At 39.4% G+C, this 17,410-nt stretch overlaps 1 protein-coding gene across 3 annotated transcripts in view; it reads right to left on the bottom strand.

Annotated features, from left to right (window-relative positions):
* Positions 1 to 17,410, bottom strand: part of stat5a (signal transducer and activator of transcription 5a) — a 54,479-nt gene extending 37,069 nt beyond the window's left edge. For all 3 annotated transcript variants that reach the window (XM_014408089.4, XM_014408090.4, XM_076883353.1), the window contains exon 1: positions 17,258 to 17,410. The gene's annotated coding sequence lies outside the window, so the exon portion shown is untranslated. The remainder of the gene's footprint in view (positions 1 to 17,257) is intronic.

Below are 17,410 nucleotides of genomic sequence, written 5' to 3'. Positions count from 1 at the left end.
CATTGCATGAATTGACAATAAAGTGCATTCTGTCTCATAGACATGTCGCAATTAATCTTGCGGTCTATACATTTTCCAAGATAACACTTTTATTAAAGATTTTATCTTTGTTTTTTACTTCTGACAGTTGTTCCAGATAGTTATTTGCCCAAGACAAAACAGAATTCCTGAAAATTAATACTGTTCAACTGTAAATCTCTAATTAGACTCCAATTATTTATTTCAGCTAGTGTAGCAGAGCGGCACATTGGCACTGAAACTATTCTTCGTATGGAGGACCTGTCAGGGGAGGCCTTGTCACGACTCATTTTCCAGATCTGCTAACAGGGACACTGGAGAGAAACCTAAGCCAAATTGGTACCTGGCCATACATAGAGAAATGCTTAAAATTCAGTTCAGCTGACGTCTACAAAAATACAGTAAAAATAAATGAATTTGAAAGGCAAATAAAGAATATATCAATAAAAAATAATGATAGGTTAAAAAAATGTCATTGACAAAGGATAACATTATAGTTACACTGGTTAGTCACGCAGGGTAGTCCAAATGAGTTTTTTACAAAAAGCTTCCATTTGTCGTAAAACGGTAATATACTCATCATTTAAAATCATGTTTGTCATCAGCAGCACAGATATAGATGCCATATAGAAAACATGCTTAAAAAAAATGCAGAAAAACTTCTGGTGCTTCTTTTGCTTTCCTACATAACAGGGTACAAATATCTCCCACACTTTGATCCTGCTTATCAGGCTTCCCCTGTGCACCCATCAGCCAACTGACCCCCTCTGGCACCATTCTTATTGTCTTCCCACATAGCATGTTAAATAAAACTGACAAGTGGACAAACATCGTAAAGGCCTACTATGTCTCTAAATGGGACCGGGTGGTGCAGATTCCCCACAAAAAGGGCTGTTTGGCCCCTGAATAGCTGCAATAAGACCTCAGATGACTGTATCTGTAAACCCCCCAGACTTACCAGAGGATGAGAATAGATGTTCAGAAGCTATTTGATTGTAAGAGAGCAAAGGAAATGAAACCTAGTGAGTTAAATCTCACAAAATAGAAAACTCTATTTTATCGTTATTGGATAAACTGACAGTATTCATCTCAAATGGCTGAACTGAGGATTTCTAATGTAAATACCCACTTATATACTTACATATGCATACATACATGAACATACATACATTCATCTTGTTTACTTCTTAGCTTGTTTGTTGTGAAACTGACATTCCCGTTTCTCAGTTTGAGTTAAGAACGATGCTCTCATTCGCATCCTTGTGGTGACAGTTTTCTAAGTGAATTAACAGGATAAAACACAACCAAAAAAAAAAAAAGAAAATTAAAAAAACAAAACAAAACACATCACAGCTCAAAAGAAACTGCAAACATAAGCTATGCACTCTGCCATTGCTATCTGTAAAGATGAAATATAGAACCTTATTGATCTGACATTTGACCAAACACAACACTGCATTTCCAATGACACTGATGTTTCCATTGTTTGCCTGTCCATTCTTTCCTATGTTGATAAGGCAGCTCCTTCCTAATTTCATTCATGCAGTTTATCATGCAGGCTATTTCTGTTCCGTCTAATTGAATAAATAACACTTCTCTCTAGCCCAACCTGACTGACTATGAGTAACCAAGTAATTTCCCTGTAGAAAGACGTATGGTGGGGGGCCTTGCTTCATAACCCTCATTGGCATGAACATAGGCTTCCTGTTGTGTGGGGAGCTGTTAGGAGTCGACTATGCACTGCATGAGTTTGCATCCATGAGGAAAATGATCAGATTAAGGTTGTTCAATCAATGCTTTTCATCAGCAAGAAAAAAACAAATAAAAAATAGGCAGCTAAATTGGTTTAATACAGTCTATCACGGGGAAGTAATCACATTAGTTAGCCTCTATAACTATAACAAAATTACCTGAGAAATTCAAATCACACCAAATTCATCTGTATTTAAACATCCTAACGCTACAGCATTTGTCTTTTATTTTTAAACACAAGAGTTTCTGTTCTTGTTCATTTCCTGCTTCATCCACGTTTATGAAGTAATTCAAATGAAATCAAATCACTCAAGAATCACTCAAGATACACTAGGAAAAAACAGGTATGATAAGGGACTTTGTGACCTCTACGCAATCTCAGAGGCACATCATGTTGCAAGACTCAAGCAGAGGGTTTGTGTGCATACACGCTGTATTTGTGTGTGGCAGGGGGAGGGTGGTAGGCAAATATGGGTTATGTATTGTTGCAACATCTTCGAACTAGTCCAACGACAATCCAGCCAGCATCTATGAAAACATCCTTGAGAATTCATTTCTCAGAATAGGGTTTTTACTGAATTCCTTATTTAGATTTCACTGTTGCTCTATATCCAGAACAGCTTTACTGGTGCTCGAAGGTAAATCCTCCTCTCTTTCACTCTCGTTTTCCTCTATATCAGTGCATCTGTAAACACCAATGCACGTAACTTTAAAGAGCTCTACCTTTGATCTTTCCAGCTCCTCATGTGTCAGAGGTCAGATAGCTGCACTTTCTCACACACAGTATCTTAACTCACTCACCAGACCTCTGCCCGGCCCTGACCCCACACACACCCCCACACACAGTTGCTTCCCTTACCGTGTCTCCCCTCCCTTGATGGCAAGCTCATTGCTTTCAGTAAAGGTCAACTCCACCTTTACCCCACAGAGAGCTCTGCCCCCACAGAAACAACAGCACTAGCACCATTTTATGAAAGAGAACAGATTTTGAAACCTAAAAAGGTGCAATCTACAGTGCAGGATTTTGAATTTAAAACGTTTAAACTCTCTGATTGGCAAACACTGGCAAACTGCTCTCTGAATGGTCGTGAAAATTTAAAAATGGAAACTTTCAAAATTGTGACGCAAACCAGAAACGGAGAACATTTCCCATCAAAGTGAAGTTGTGATTCAGTGCTTCAGTCAATACATTTCAATGGTGCAACTTTTGCTCTGTGGTGCCCACACAAGTAGCAGCTTTTCCAGTAGCTCTGAATGTTTCATATATTTTCTTACTTTTTAAAAAAAAGCTTTTATTTGATACTCTCTAGCTACAACTTTGATATACATTTCTTGCTATCGATATAACAACTTTGAATCAGTAGCAATATTACTGTTTATACCAAAGACGAGCTGCTCGCTGAAAATAGGACATACCACAAGCTCTTTAATCCATACCACAGGAATTAAGAGACTCTTTTAAGGCAGCAGAGCTCAAGGCTATGATACTGCTGAGCAGTGGAGATAGCAGCTTCCATTCATTCAGATGTCATGAGGAATGTAAACTCATTAGTTAATAAACCTGACAAGCTGGCAGCCCAAGTGAGGAATCCAAAGAGCTACAGTGTAGCTTAATGGGCTTCACCAAAATTCAGCTAATGCTGATCTGTTGGGAGAGAAAACAGAAACCCAAAGCTAAGTGAAAAGTGCAAAGGCAGGGTTCTCGCACGTTTTTTTATCAACAACAGGTGGTGCAACCCAGGGTATGTGACTGTAAACAAGATCTGCCGTTGCGATATCAAACTGTTGCTTGTAAGTCTCTGACCATATGTCATGTTGATGGAGATCTTGCACGCTATTGTTATTGGTGTTGGCGTTTACATTCCTTCATGGGCGTTTGCAGAGACTGTGTGAGACAATACTCAGCCTGGTTTGCCTTTTACCCACCTGTGAATAGCCCCACCAGGAACAACAGAACAAGACATCTCTTGTATGCTAATGTGATGAATGAAAACAGAATCACTCCCTGGCCCCACTAGGAAAATCAGTTCAAAACCTGGTCTTTCTACACCTCAGGTTAAAGCCACCAGTGCAGAGGCAACCCACTACCACACCTTAGAAAACAGTCTTCCGAGCAAAGAAGGCTCTAGGGAACTGCTTTGAATCTACTGATTAGCGTATGCTAAAGTACTGAGGACAAAGGAGGTTTCAAATTATACCAGTGATTACATCCACTTCTGTATGGATGTTTTAGTTTTCAATAAAACTGCTGCTTTTTAAATAACAAGGCTTGTTTCCCGTGTCAAGGAGCTCCTCGTTAGTAAAAAGAGACCACACAAAGCCGATACACGGACAGGTGGACCTAAGGCTGAGAGAGACAAAGGAATCATACAGAAGAAAAATGAAACAGAATTTGAAGGAGAACAATGTGAAGGAGGTCTGGAAAAGATGAAAATCATCACAGAACAGCCACGGTGCTGCAAACCAGTTTAGCCACTTTTGTTTTGTTTTGTTTTTTAAACAGGCTTGCCCTGTCCATGCCACCTGGCCTGTTATCACCCCCACAACTCCGCCAACCATCTGGAGAAACACCAGTTCTCACCAACTAACCTCCCCCACCAGACATAGAAGCACACCCAGGACCTCAAAATTCTTCTTTCTTCTATTATTACCTCAGATCAGGACAAAAGAGGAATGAGAAGACTGCATCAAGAAGTCTACTAGCCCAGACAGAGCGTGTTCAAGAACGCTTAGGGCACATGCAGTCAAACTGGGGGAGATTTCAACATACATTCAACACAAACCTGAGACCGGGTAAAGTCCTGACCTATGCAAAGACTCCATGCTTTATACAAGCCCAGAAGAAGTCACATGCCAGTGATATGAATGATTTCAGGCTGATTCAGAATCAGAATCAGAAAGGGTTTTATTGCCAAATGTTGAGCAGGTTTACAACATTAGGAAATTGCTGCGGTGCTTAGTGCAAACATACTGTCATAAACAACGCTTAAATAGACATGAGAAAAAAAAAATAAGAATAAGAATTAAAAGTGCTAAGTAGATAGATATATACATGAGTGCAGGTGGTGATCAGTGCCAAACATGGAATGATGCAGTGAACACAGCGTGGGTCATGTGTTAGTGGTGGGAACAGTCGTACGTTTATTGTTCATGTGTCCAACAGCAGAGGGGAAGAAACTGTTCTTATGGCGAGAGGTTCTGGTGCGAGTGGACCGGAGTCTCCTGCCTGAGGGGAGCAGGTCAAACAGACTGTGTCCAGGGTGAGAAGGGTCAGCTGAGATCCGAGCTGCACGCCCCAGTGTCCTGGAGGTGTACAGGTCCTCCAGAGATGGGAGTCTGCAGCCAATCACCTTCTCAGCAGAGCGCACAACACGCTGCAGTCTCTGTTTGTCCCTGATAGTGGCTCCAGCGTACCACACGGTGATGGAGGAGGTGAGGATGGACTCGATGATTGCAGTGTAGAATTGCATCATCGTCCGTGTTGGCAGGTTGAATTTCTTCAGCTGCCTCAGGAAGTACATCTTCTGCTGGGCTTTCTTTATGACGGAGGTGATGGTGAGCTCCCACTTCAGGTCCTGGGTGATTATACTAACATTTGACATCATGAACCCTGTAAAGGCTACAGCCACATTTTCAAAACCCTCAGGTCCATCATTCAGTAGACCCACATCAATTTGCTTACCAAATGAAGGTGTGTGTAGAAGATGCTATTCTTTATCTGCTGTAGGGACTACTCTCATCTGGTTTAGGATAGTGGTACTGTCAGAATCACATTCTCTGATTTCTCTTATACTGTCCAACTATCCAACCCTTCATTCAGAGGTAAACTGACTGAGATGACTTAATATCCTGGATAATGGACTATCTTACTGGGAGACCACGGTTTGTCAGGGAGTACTCATTGAAGACAATGGTCAGCAGCTATTTTTATCTTCAAATAGCATTCTTTTTACCCATCCTTGTTACAATACTGCTGCCAGAAGATGGTGATAATCTGGCTGTAAGCCAACCACAAAATAAACAACAAAAAAGTGGGAAGATCATTTCTATTGAGTTCAGTTTCATTTAATTTATATGGTGCAAAAATAGCGGTCTCAAGGCACTTTGTGCCGTGAGGTCAAGACCCTACAGTATTACAGAGAAAACCCCAACATTCAAATGATTTCCTAAGAGCAAGCACTTGACAGCTGTGGGAAGGGTAAAAAAAACAAAAACAAAAAGACACTTTTAGTGTGAAAAGACAGAACTAAGATAAGGGAGAGGCAGCCATCCACCAGGACTGGTTGGAAAGTCACCAAACAGCCTGGTCTTATACAAGGAATGGTTCAGGGTCACGTGCTCTAGTACTAACTGTAAGGTAAAATGGAAATTTAAGAACTAGTTTTTCTTAAACTGGTAAGAGTTCTACACATGAGGGATTTAAAAACTCCACTTCCCATTCTACTTTTGAAAACTGCCTTCCCTTAAAGAAAGGCTTTAAATTCAGTTTAGAAACCACATTTCTCAGATTTAGACAGTCAAGCACACTAAGCTCTGTTTACCCATATTTAGACGTAGAAAATTACAGCTAATCCAGATTTTTATATCTTAGAGACATACCTGTACTTTAATAAAGTGATTGGTGACATCTGGTCTCAGGTAGATATAGCCAGAGATCATCTGTATAGCAAATGTAGTGCATGAAGTTTGTTTTAATAATACTGCCTAAGGAAAGTATGAATAGCATGAGAAGTATTGGTCCCAGTGCAACCTTGTGTTTGGGATAGAGATGGACCGATCCGATATTACGTATCGGTATCGGTCTGATACTGACCTAAATTACTGGATCGGATATCGGAGAAAAATAAAAAATGTAATCCGATCCATTAAATATCACGAAAGCACCTCACAAAACTTGCAACACGCCGTAACTCACCTCAGAACGTTAGCACGTGGGAGCAGTATGCATCACGTGATAGAGCGGCTGTGGCATGCGGGACCTGTCGGTGGTCTGGATAGCATTTGGAGCTTCGCTAGCAACCCGGCATTTCATCTCCGACAAAGTTATCCCCGAGAGAAGTAAAGCAAGTGTGTAAGTCCATCTCTGAATGTTTGTAAAGCATTCCTGCGTTAAGCTTAACAAGCGATATATGGAGCGACTGCCTCTCCTGCTGCTACTTCAATCATGAAACTGCTTATAATGATCAGCTGATCGGCTTTTCTGTCGCGAGTCCGTGTCTCTAGTTTGCTTTTGGCCCACTTTGCACCAGAAAGAGGAAACCAGCGGCTGAACAACAGCAGCACGTTTAAGCTTGATCAGCTGTTGTTAGAATTTATTACTTTCTACATCAGGATCTTTTTCTACGTAGTTGACGCTGGTAACTGTGCAGGGGCGGATCTAGCAAAGTTTAGCCAGGGGGGCCGATAGGGCATTAACAGGGAAAAGGGGGCACAAAGACATACTTTTCTTTCTTATTCTCATTTAAAATGTCTAGCTTTTAATAAATAATTATCTGACAGCCAAAGTTTTAATTTGATGCAAAATGAATAGAAGTCCATTACTGTATATAGTAACTATTAAGTCTAATATATATACCCTAGTAAGCTATAGTACTTTTTCCTTTGGGAAGGTACCATCTGTGCAGTCTGCAATTTTGTTGAAGAAAGATGTTGAATCTATTTAATATTTCTTGAAAAATAATTGATTTCTGTGCATTTTTTTTTCACACTGCATCAAATTAAGGTTGATTACGTCGATTAAGCATCATGAGGTGGAGCGTGAGGGGTGGTTCCCTATTTTTTATTTATTTATTTTTGTTGTTGCTGGGAGTTGGAACCCTATTAGTTAGGTTGCTTAATATTTATGCTAAGTACTCTTTAAAATACCAGAATAGGGAGGATGGTGTAGGTTTAAGTTTATTAGATTGATCAGTATTGCTGAACTATGAAATTTTTTTTTTTTGCATACAGGTATAACAGAATAGCTTTAGTGTAGTTGTTGTTTTAAACTTGAGTATGAACTTATACAAAATGCAGCAAGATATTTAAAAAAACAGTTTTGTTGATTAAAAAACACTATATCGGATTCATATCGGTATCCAAATTTATGATATCGGTATCGGTATCGGACATAAAAAAGTGGTATCGTGCCATCTCTAGTTTGGGAACTCCTGCAGGTTTGTTGTGCAATGCATTACACAATTTACTAAATTATATTGCGCCAGTGACACTGCAAGCAATTAGGCAGCACGTTGGCACTGTGGCTAGCACAGCAAGAAGATCCTGATTTCAACTCCACTATCTTGCCAGGACCTTTCTGTGCGGAGTTAGTGTGTTCTCCTGGAATTTGCATGAGTCCTCTCCAGGTACTTCCTGGATAAGAGGAAGGATGGATGGATGGACAATGATAATTAAATGTTCTTGAATCTTAAATTCAAACATAACCAAAAATCACAAATACATAAGTATTTTTGTATAAGTAGTATAAAATGTTGCTTCTTGATTAAGCTTATCAAAAAGCACGACACACTCAATAGAGGGAGTGTTTGTTTGTTGTCAGCAAGAGAAAAGAGTGTATGAGCCATAATGTTTTCCCAGAGGAAATCCATCCTTTTCTTGTGAATATATAACTATATTTTGATAGTATTTTTTGGACATATGGGGATTTACCATCACAATGGCCTGCTGCTATATGTGGCAGAGCTGCTCTTGATAGAAATACCATCCTTTAGAAACAGAAAAACAGGATGGAGCTCTCACCTCTCCCATATTAAAAAAGAAAAACAAAGGCATCAACCTTACGATCCTGTATACATGGTAGCTGTCTGAGTGATTACGGTAGTGGCAGATGGATTATCTGGATAAGCTAAACATGGACACAGAGGTTATACAGAGTACCACAACTATATCCTCCCACTCGGTCACACTTTTCTGAATTCAGTGTGAATTCTATACATTTGCATTGTGTTTGATAATGCATAATTAAAATACTCCTTGACATACCTCATCTATACAACAACTAATCTCATATTAAGTTTCATTGCACGTCTTTGGTTCCTTCTATGGCATCCTTCCTGATTATATTCATGGTCACCTAATACTAACGAGAATACAACTGTAGTGTCCAGCCTGCAGAAGCATCACAGCAGTAAATGCTAGATGATTAATCCTGTTACGCTGGGCAAAATAATTCCTTCATTCCCCATTATTGCACTTGACCATCAGACTTTAGTCAACTTTGTTGAATGAAGATAGTTTTCAGTATAAGCTACACTGAAAAGAACAGTATAGAAAAATGTGATCTGCAATCTGTGATCACTAAATGAAACACCGAATAAAAACATGTAGAATGACAAAGGTGTCCTGCATTACAAATTCAGCATAGTCCTGCATGCCCGTTCAGTGAATGTAGAGGACATTTCTATAGGTAGGTTGCCTTTCAAATTTTGAAGAGAATATCAGCAGTTACATTCCCTGTAACTAAGGGAATATTTGTCAATATATAATTCATAGCTTTAAAGTTTATACACATACTGCCTCATGCTTTTCTTTGTGTAAAGCAAAGAAAAAGGATAACAGATCATGTGAGAATGACGAAAAAAAAAAGTGTTAAATGTGATTTGATGGTATTGCCACACATCATTAGCCATAGTGCAATATCTTCCCCTAACCCATGTGACTAACTCAGGTGGTCAAAAGCGGACAGAAACATTGATTAATTATCAACTATATCGAACAGACTACAAGCTCGTATGTTTTTCTGTTAATACTCGCCAAATATTCAATTGAAACATTACACAAGCCTGGGAAAAGGTATGAATGTAATCTTAAATAGATGTAGTTACACTCTTTGACCTAAATACCAACAGTTTGTTTTGTGGAAACTAAACTAACACGCTAAACATTTGCTTTAAGTCACAGATATTACAGGCACGAGCGCCCAAAAATAAAAGAAAAGAGGAAGTGAATCTTTGTTGTGCTAACATCCAGCAATTACGAGAATGCAATGTGCTACATCACAACCTTTCTTTGAATAAAACGCCGAAAGTACCTATGTAATGATGATTTGTTTTGCTGTAGGAGTGGTGGAGTTAGCTGGAGATGTCATGCAGGGCTCATCCATAAGGCTTGTTAGGGATATTCTGCTGTGGTCATGGATGAATCCACAGGATCAATACAGGATAACAGCTCTACAAATCTAGACCGACTTTGCATTATACTGTGCCAGTGACTCAACAAGCAAGAAAAGAGACAGAGAACATTTACTTCTCCCTCTTGTTGGTGTATGCATGTTACATTACATAGTTTAAACATGCTAAAACATCAGAGAAGGCAGCGAAATTCATATACACTGTTAAATAATAGAGAGATCTGGTCTTTGTAAAAATCGGTATGTAACATTCAACCTAGTTTTACTCTAATCCAACGCACTTTAATCCACTATATAATCAAATATAAATGAAACATAAGCCTCAATAATTGAGAATTTTTTTTTCTTTTTTTATCATTGTAATCACTTTTTAATCAAATGCTCCTTACAGTAATCTTGTGCAGATGTTAGCCCTTTCCCCAGACACTAGAAAGCATCCATGACCTCAATCTAGTTGGACAAAGCACACACACATGCACACTTAGACACAGAAAAGCATTCAAACGGGGCTCATGAATAATGATAACTGATTTAATTGCTTATGTTGTGTCTCCCATGTGCATACACAAGCTATCTGTGTGTTGCCACTGTAGAATCAATTGCTAAGATAATTTCATCTACTAGCAGAAATTTTTTTTCTGCTTCGAGTATATTGTCCTGTTTGTCTCCAACATTTTCTTCCTTCCCAACAAACTTTATCTGTGAGCTACCAGTTGGGTTTCCAATATGTCTCGTTTGCTGCAAGCCTGTAATAGGCTTGAACACAGCAGTGATGGCAGCAGCAGTTAGGTATCATCCAGTGCTATCTAACTGTATGCCAATATAAGCCATTCAATATAATTGATTGCTGCAGTGTACCTAGTTTGCCTAATTATCCTTGCCATTGTCACTTCAACGCTGATCTATGTGATCTGTCTTAACTGTAGCTGCGAGTGGAGTGGAGTTTACTTTTAGGTCTTGAACTGCTACAGAATTCGGGCAATGACATGCTTAACAGCAGCTCTCAAGATGTTGTAAACGTTGTAAAAAACAAAAAAAAACACAACAACAACAACAACAAAAACGTGACTGTAAGAGGCAAAAAAAGGCATGAAAAATGATGTTTAACAGCATGCCGAGACCTGGCACTTTCTTTCCTGTCTGCTGTCTGCTTCCTCTGTGGTAAGAGATGCGGTCACCTGGCCTCAGGTTACAATGCATTTCAGGGTAGACACCTAATTAAAGTGATATGTGCTGGGATGTTAAAAAGGGCAGCCCTAGCATGAGCTGAGGAGGATTGTGTCTTTGCCAAGTTTAATACTAGAACAATAACAGATCTAATAATAATAGTTTTAATAACAGATCACACCAGAGAAAGGAGTCTACAATAATGTTATGCTACGTAATACTGATATAAACAATTGAATTCTTACTGCAAGACTTTATATTGACACAGAGGAAGTTTCTTTTCTTTGTTGGTTTGGGTTTTTTTTTTTTTTACATTACCTGAGACTTTGCTGCATTAAAATGCATTATCTGGTCCCAATAGAGATTTCCAATACAGTTACCGTCTTTTTCCTTTGCACCAGTACTGATGTAGACATTCAACCAGCTGATACATACAAATATGTTTTCAGTGGTCCTCTGGGTGATGATCTATACTCCTCTTAGAAGTAGGCCAGCAGGTCACCTGTATCAGGTCACGACCCACAACAGAAATAGCATTGCTGCCAAAAATAAACAGTTAAGACTGCAAACGGAGATTTAATAAAAACTTTTTAGAATATGAAAAGGTCTGGTGTATAATTCTGTGTCTGTTGTACATCATTTGTCAGGACAAAGTATACTGAAAACTTGATCAGTTTTATTATGTGCGCTTGTTAATTTGCTCGTTTGCTCATATTGGTTATGTTCATACCTTTGCACTTCTTACCAATTCAAACGACAGAAGATTGCACTACTTATCACAAATATTGACAATTTTTAGTGCACATTTTTGATAATTAAACAAAGCATCTATTCCTCTCTCCGCGTTCAAGACTTCATATGATACAATGTCCTTTAGGGCACAACTAAAGTTATTCATCCACATAATTCATGCATGAGAAATGAAGCATGACTCAGAGCCTAAGGCATACATAAAACATAAAAAGAAGCTGTGCAGTGTGGGAGATCAATACCAAGTGACAACATTGCAATAAGCTTTCACATGTTTAAACAACTACACTAACACGGCAGCAGCACAATGAGAAGGGTTTGCATTTTTCTATATGTTATTCCTGCGGTTTTTGCCACAAACACAATTTTCTCCAAGTTAAGAATCCATTTACAAGAGCTCACTGATGTCAAAGTCTTTTTTACTCACTCGGATTCCTAAGCTGCCAACCCTCAGCTGTGTATGTCTCCCTACTGAAAAAGTAACAGTCTGGATATGTCTGCTGAACACTTGCAACATTTGCTAACTCTAATAAATTTACTTTGGGGGGAGTTGGAATATATTTGTCAGCACTTGTAACATATACTATCACGAGACATAAAACTAATTGGATACTTAGAATCTTATGTGCCAGACGTGCCTTTTGCTCCTGTGTGTTTAGCCTCCAAATGAGTATTGTGTAAACATGAGAAAATGATTAATCCAGACCATTAATCTGTTAGGTGTATTCTGGATTGAATTCTGTTCGAAATCGTCTTACGTAATGTAAAATAAAAACAAAAAATTGGAAGTATGCTCAGATTACACTGCATGCTTGCATTCACTGGAATTCAAACAATGCATGTACCTTGCTATTACGACTTGTCAGTGCCTTTTTTGGCACAGTGCAAACTTACGAGTAGTCATTCTATTCTTGATGTGTCACTGAGATAATAACCCAGAGCCTTATCGTGTTTCTTCGTGCATACAAGGTTTGACCATCATCTCTTCCCCCCCCACCTATTCAAAGGACTGAAGAAAAGACAAGTCATTTTAAGTTAGGCAAAATGAAAGACAAAAGAATAACTGATAATGGGAGGGCAATTGTTGTGAAACTGCTGATAAAATCCTGCAGAAGTAATTAGCTGATGGAAATCAAATGAGTCTTGTGTGAGGCAGGCAGGGATCATAGCGTACATGCTGTGGATGCCAACAAACAGCAATGCCATTCGACAGATGGATCAGAGCACTCCTGACCTAAACTGGGCTAAAAGCTCATGGTCACGTGACTAATGGATTAGTGTTAGCCCAGCTGAAGGAGGAGGTGGTTAGCAAGCATGTCACCACATGCTTCCTGATCACTTCCCTTTGAATGTGTTTCCCCTTTCTCTTTCACACTAAATCTCCCCTCATCCCTGTTTGTCTGTAACTGTTATTACTACATTACTAAATGGCTGGGGTCACGTTCATTGACACACAGTTGGATCACAAGCAAATGAACTTCTTACCCTCTTTCCATTCACGTAATTCTTCGGCGCACTTTCTTCCTCTGTTCATAGTGACAAGAAGCTCCACGCTTATCACAATCATTAGTGTATAATTGACATCTTTGACACCTCAGCTCTGACTCACCAACTCAAATCAAAACCACTGCCCTATTATTCTCATTTCCAGCCACTCATGAGGTCAATGCTTAGAACAAATCCTTTGTGATATCCTTCCTAACTAACCTCACTACTTACGTTAATGTTTTTTCTATACTTGTATGAAAGTGGGGATGGAAAAAGGGAGAGGCAAAGACAAGCTTAATGATGCTTTGACCACACAGCACAGTTGGCTTACAGGACAAAACACTGAGTTTTCCTGTCTCCCCTGCTGCCATCCCTCTTGCATCAGGGGTTCCTGTCAGGGACGGCGTGTACCAGCCAACTCATGCCTGGCCAACATGCCATATTTCCATGTCAACTGAATGTCTTCCTTTCCAAAGAAACTTTTTTTTTTTTTTTGGCCTGTCCCGTTTGGCTCTTTTGCCATCAGAATTGTTGTCTAAAGGCAAAGAAAGATGCCCAACGGATTTACTTTACCAAACTGACCATCCCAGCCTTGCCGTAATGGTCCATTTGATTCACCTTTTATTGTTTATTTTATTTTCACTTACTGAATACGGGACAGACTTGACTGGGGGAAAGAAGGGGAGAAAGAAAGAGGGAAAGAGAAACAGCTGAGAAGAGGGACGGGGGAGAAGGGCAAAAGACAAAAACCAACAGAACGGGCAGAGAAAAAAAAAATGCATATATCAATCACCTGCTGAGAAAGAAAAAAGAAAGCAAGCAGAAGAGAACAAGAGTAATAGAATAAACAACATCACAATGATATATGGGAATATGACAGTAAATACTAAATGTTAAACATTATTGTGCAGCACATAAGATCAACAGAACACAGTGTGCTTTGAGGTAGGAGCCAAAAAGGGTGTAGTTTGTGGGTGTGATCACCCGTGTGTACACCTGTGAGCATGGACGCGCTTGTTTTTTGTTTTTTTAAGGTTCCTTCATGTAATAATCTGCTAGAGGGTGTGGGGGGGCCACAGCCCCGTCCTCCAGGGCGTGAAGCAGGTGTGGAGGAGATCAAAACTCCAGACATCCAGAGGCCCCCAGAACACAAGAGACCAAGGAAGACCAACAGAGGGGTCCAAAGAAACTTAGGAAAAACTTCCATTCCTATGCACAATGCACAGGAGCAATGTAGGGAGCAGGCAGCATAGCACAGTTCTTGCCAACAGGGTTAAAGGCTAAAAATACTGACCACTATTTCCTGCAGACTGATTGAATTTTTTTCCATGACTGAAAGAGCAGAAATGGAAAAATGGCTAAAAATATTACAATTAATAGAAATAATAATAATAATAATAATAATAAAACTAAAAATGACAAGGAAAATAGTCTTGAGTCATACACTGAGAGGTGTAAACATCAACAACATATGAAATACCAAAACACCCACAAATTATAAACATAAACAATTCATATCTCCACTTCCCTGCCTTTAGGGTTATGTTTTGAAATTGTTCTTTCCCAAATGCAAAGGAGCTAAAACGAGCTAAACAATTATGACAACAGCTGCTCTTTCACCAACTGATTCTAAAAAAATCACCTCGAGCCAATTTCTAAATTAAAATGAGGCACAAGCTACCAACTCCTGCTGCTGTATTGAGATGAGAGAAGTCAAAGAGAAGTCATAGCGTCTTCCAGAAGACATTATCACAGAAGGATGGTGGCATTATCACAAGGCTCAATTACTCCGAGCCACAAGAAGCAAAGGCAATGTCATCCCAGTTGTCAAGAAAAAAAATGTTACAGGTTTATCGAAGGCAAATATTATGAGGTCTTACTGGAGCAACAAAGTGACAAAAGATAAGGGGATGGTATAATCTTTGCAGCTAAGCTCATCTGCAGTTCTTGAAAATGACACAAATACAACAAAGAAACAGTGATATTTTAATGTTGTTTGTAAGACGCACAAACTGTAGACTTGGTACAGAAGGCATTCCTTTGGCAGCTTTGTTTTGACCTTTAAGCACTATCCTTTCATGCTTTTGGGAAATTAAATATCAACAGGAAAAGCAAACAGTGACAAAATGTTCTGTTTGACAGCAACAATTGGGAGAGCTGAAATGAATTATGGAGGCACGCTCAAAATGTCCTTGCACCTTTTAAATTTGTAACTCAATTTTTATGTGAATATGGCAGTTAGTACAAAGCTGGCATAGAGCACTTATGTTACGGAGCAGCTCTTTCACCTATTTTCAATCTAGTCCTTGCATCTGACCATTTTCAAAGTAATGTGTTGTTGTTTTTTTTGTTTTTTAAGCCACTTAACACTGACCTATTAATCATTCAAGCATAAAAAGGCACCTAACTCAAGGGATGAACCAGTGTTGCATCTACACATAACAAACAACTTAGTTAAATTATACCTTTGGGTACTTTGTTACTAGCAAAGTGCCTAAAGTTTAATCCCACTTTTTTCTTTCTTCAACACCAACAAGTTGATTCCCAAAGAGCTATTAGCTATAAACTTGGTATATCTCTATGTGGTGTGCAGTGTGTCTTAAAAAAATTTGAGGAAAACAGATAAGTGCAAGATAAAAGGCATGACAGGCGTAAAAAAAATTACTGAAAGCAGATGATGTGTGAAGTGTCCACAGACATCAGGAAAGCACGGTGGAGGATAAGTCATGGTTTGGCACTGCATTTAAACCAGTGGTGCTGGGGATCTTGTCAAAATTAATGGGAATTATGTCATCATCAGATTTTGATCCACTATGCAATACCATCTGGATTGCATCTGACTGGAAAATGCTTCATTTTTGAACATGACAATGATCCCAAATACACTGCCAATGCAGTAAAAGCATACCTGAATAGAAAACACACACACACACACACACACACACAGTGGAACACTATCAGTCATGGATTGGAATCCCGAGATCGTGGACATCAACATTATTTACGCAGTGTGGGATCATCTTCTAAGAGAATGGAACAAAAAGGCAGCCAACATTCAAAGAAAAGCTTTGGAATAGTCTTCGAGAAGCTTGGAGAATTACTCCTCAATACTATGTAAAGAAATAAAAAGAAAGCTGCTTAAGAGAGTTCAGGCTGTGTTGACGAATAAAGATGATCATACCAAATATTGACTTTCAAACTCAGAACTGTTTTTGCTGGGGGGGTTTTGTTTTCTTTTTGCCTTATGTCTTATGCACTGTGATTCCATTTATGTTTGCACGTTTCAGGAAATTGCTTCACCCATTTCCTTAAAAAAAAAAACAAAAAAAAAAACAACAGCTTAAAGAAATGAGGGGTAGCTCAAGACTTTTTTTTTTTGCTCAGTAATATATGCGAGGCTGGAAGGGATAGTTGACCATAGACAAAACTTAAAGCTAACCATGACCGCGCGTCAAAGCCTGCCATTACAGCAGCGAAGATGAAATGGTTGCTTGCCATAAATAGAGCTTTACACCTTTAACAATATACAGGCATCAAAAAGAAAGGGGGGGGGGGGGGCAGAGATAATATGCTGAGTAGTAGGTCAAGATGACAGCAAACTCACTGGCTCGACAGAGACGCTGTCAGCCCGAATTTAGAAATATTACTGGGAATGTTCGCGCGCGCAGGGGGACCTGCCTGTTGATTCATCCGCGTTAATAAAGCCCCAAAAATTAAAAAATAAAATAAAATGTGGAAAAGTAGCCTACTCCAGCACAATTCATATCACTGCCATCCAAATTGATTCACAACGTCTGCAGACGGAGAAGCGCTGCCGCACTCGCAGTTTGTTTACAAAGCGCTGTCACAATATTCTTTCGCAACGGGCACCTTCAGTGGGACAAGGCGAGGACATTCACCTCTTCGGGGGGAGAAAAAGAAGCACATTCAAGCGAATTAAACTGTCACACTCACCTCTGTGGATCGACTGAAGTTGCTGTCCTTTTTCATAAAATGTGGGGTGAGGCTGCAGAGACGTGTGCAACCTACAACATGGACCTCTCCGTCAGTCAGTTCCCAACAGTTCGCTTCACAGTTCACTGCGCGCTCTCTCTTTCTATCTCTCCC

This window comes from Maylandia zebra, linkage group LG4 (genome assembly GCF_041146795.1).
Source record: "Maylandia zebra isolate NMK-2024a linkage group LG4, Mzebra_GT3a, whole genome shotgun sequence".
In the NCBI taxonomy this organism is placed as follows: domain Eukaryota; kingdom Metazoa; phylum Chordata; class Actinopteri; order Cichliformes; family Cichlidae; genus Maylandia; species Maylandia zebra.
Note: the sequence above shows the minus strand (reverse complement) of the source record. Positions and strands in the feature narration are given on the sequence as shown.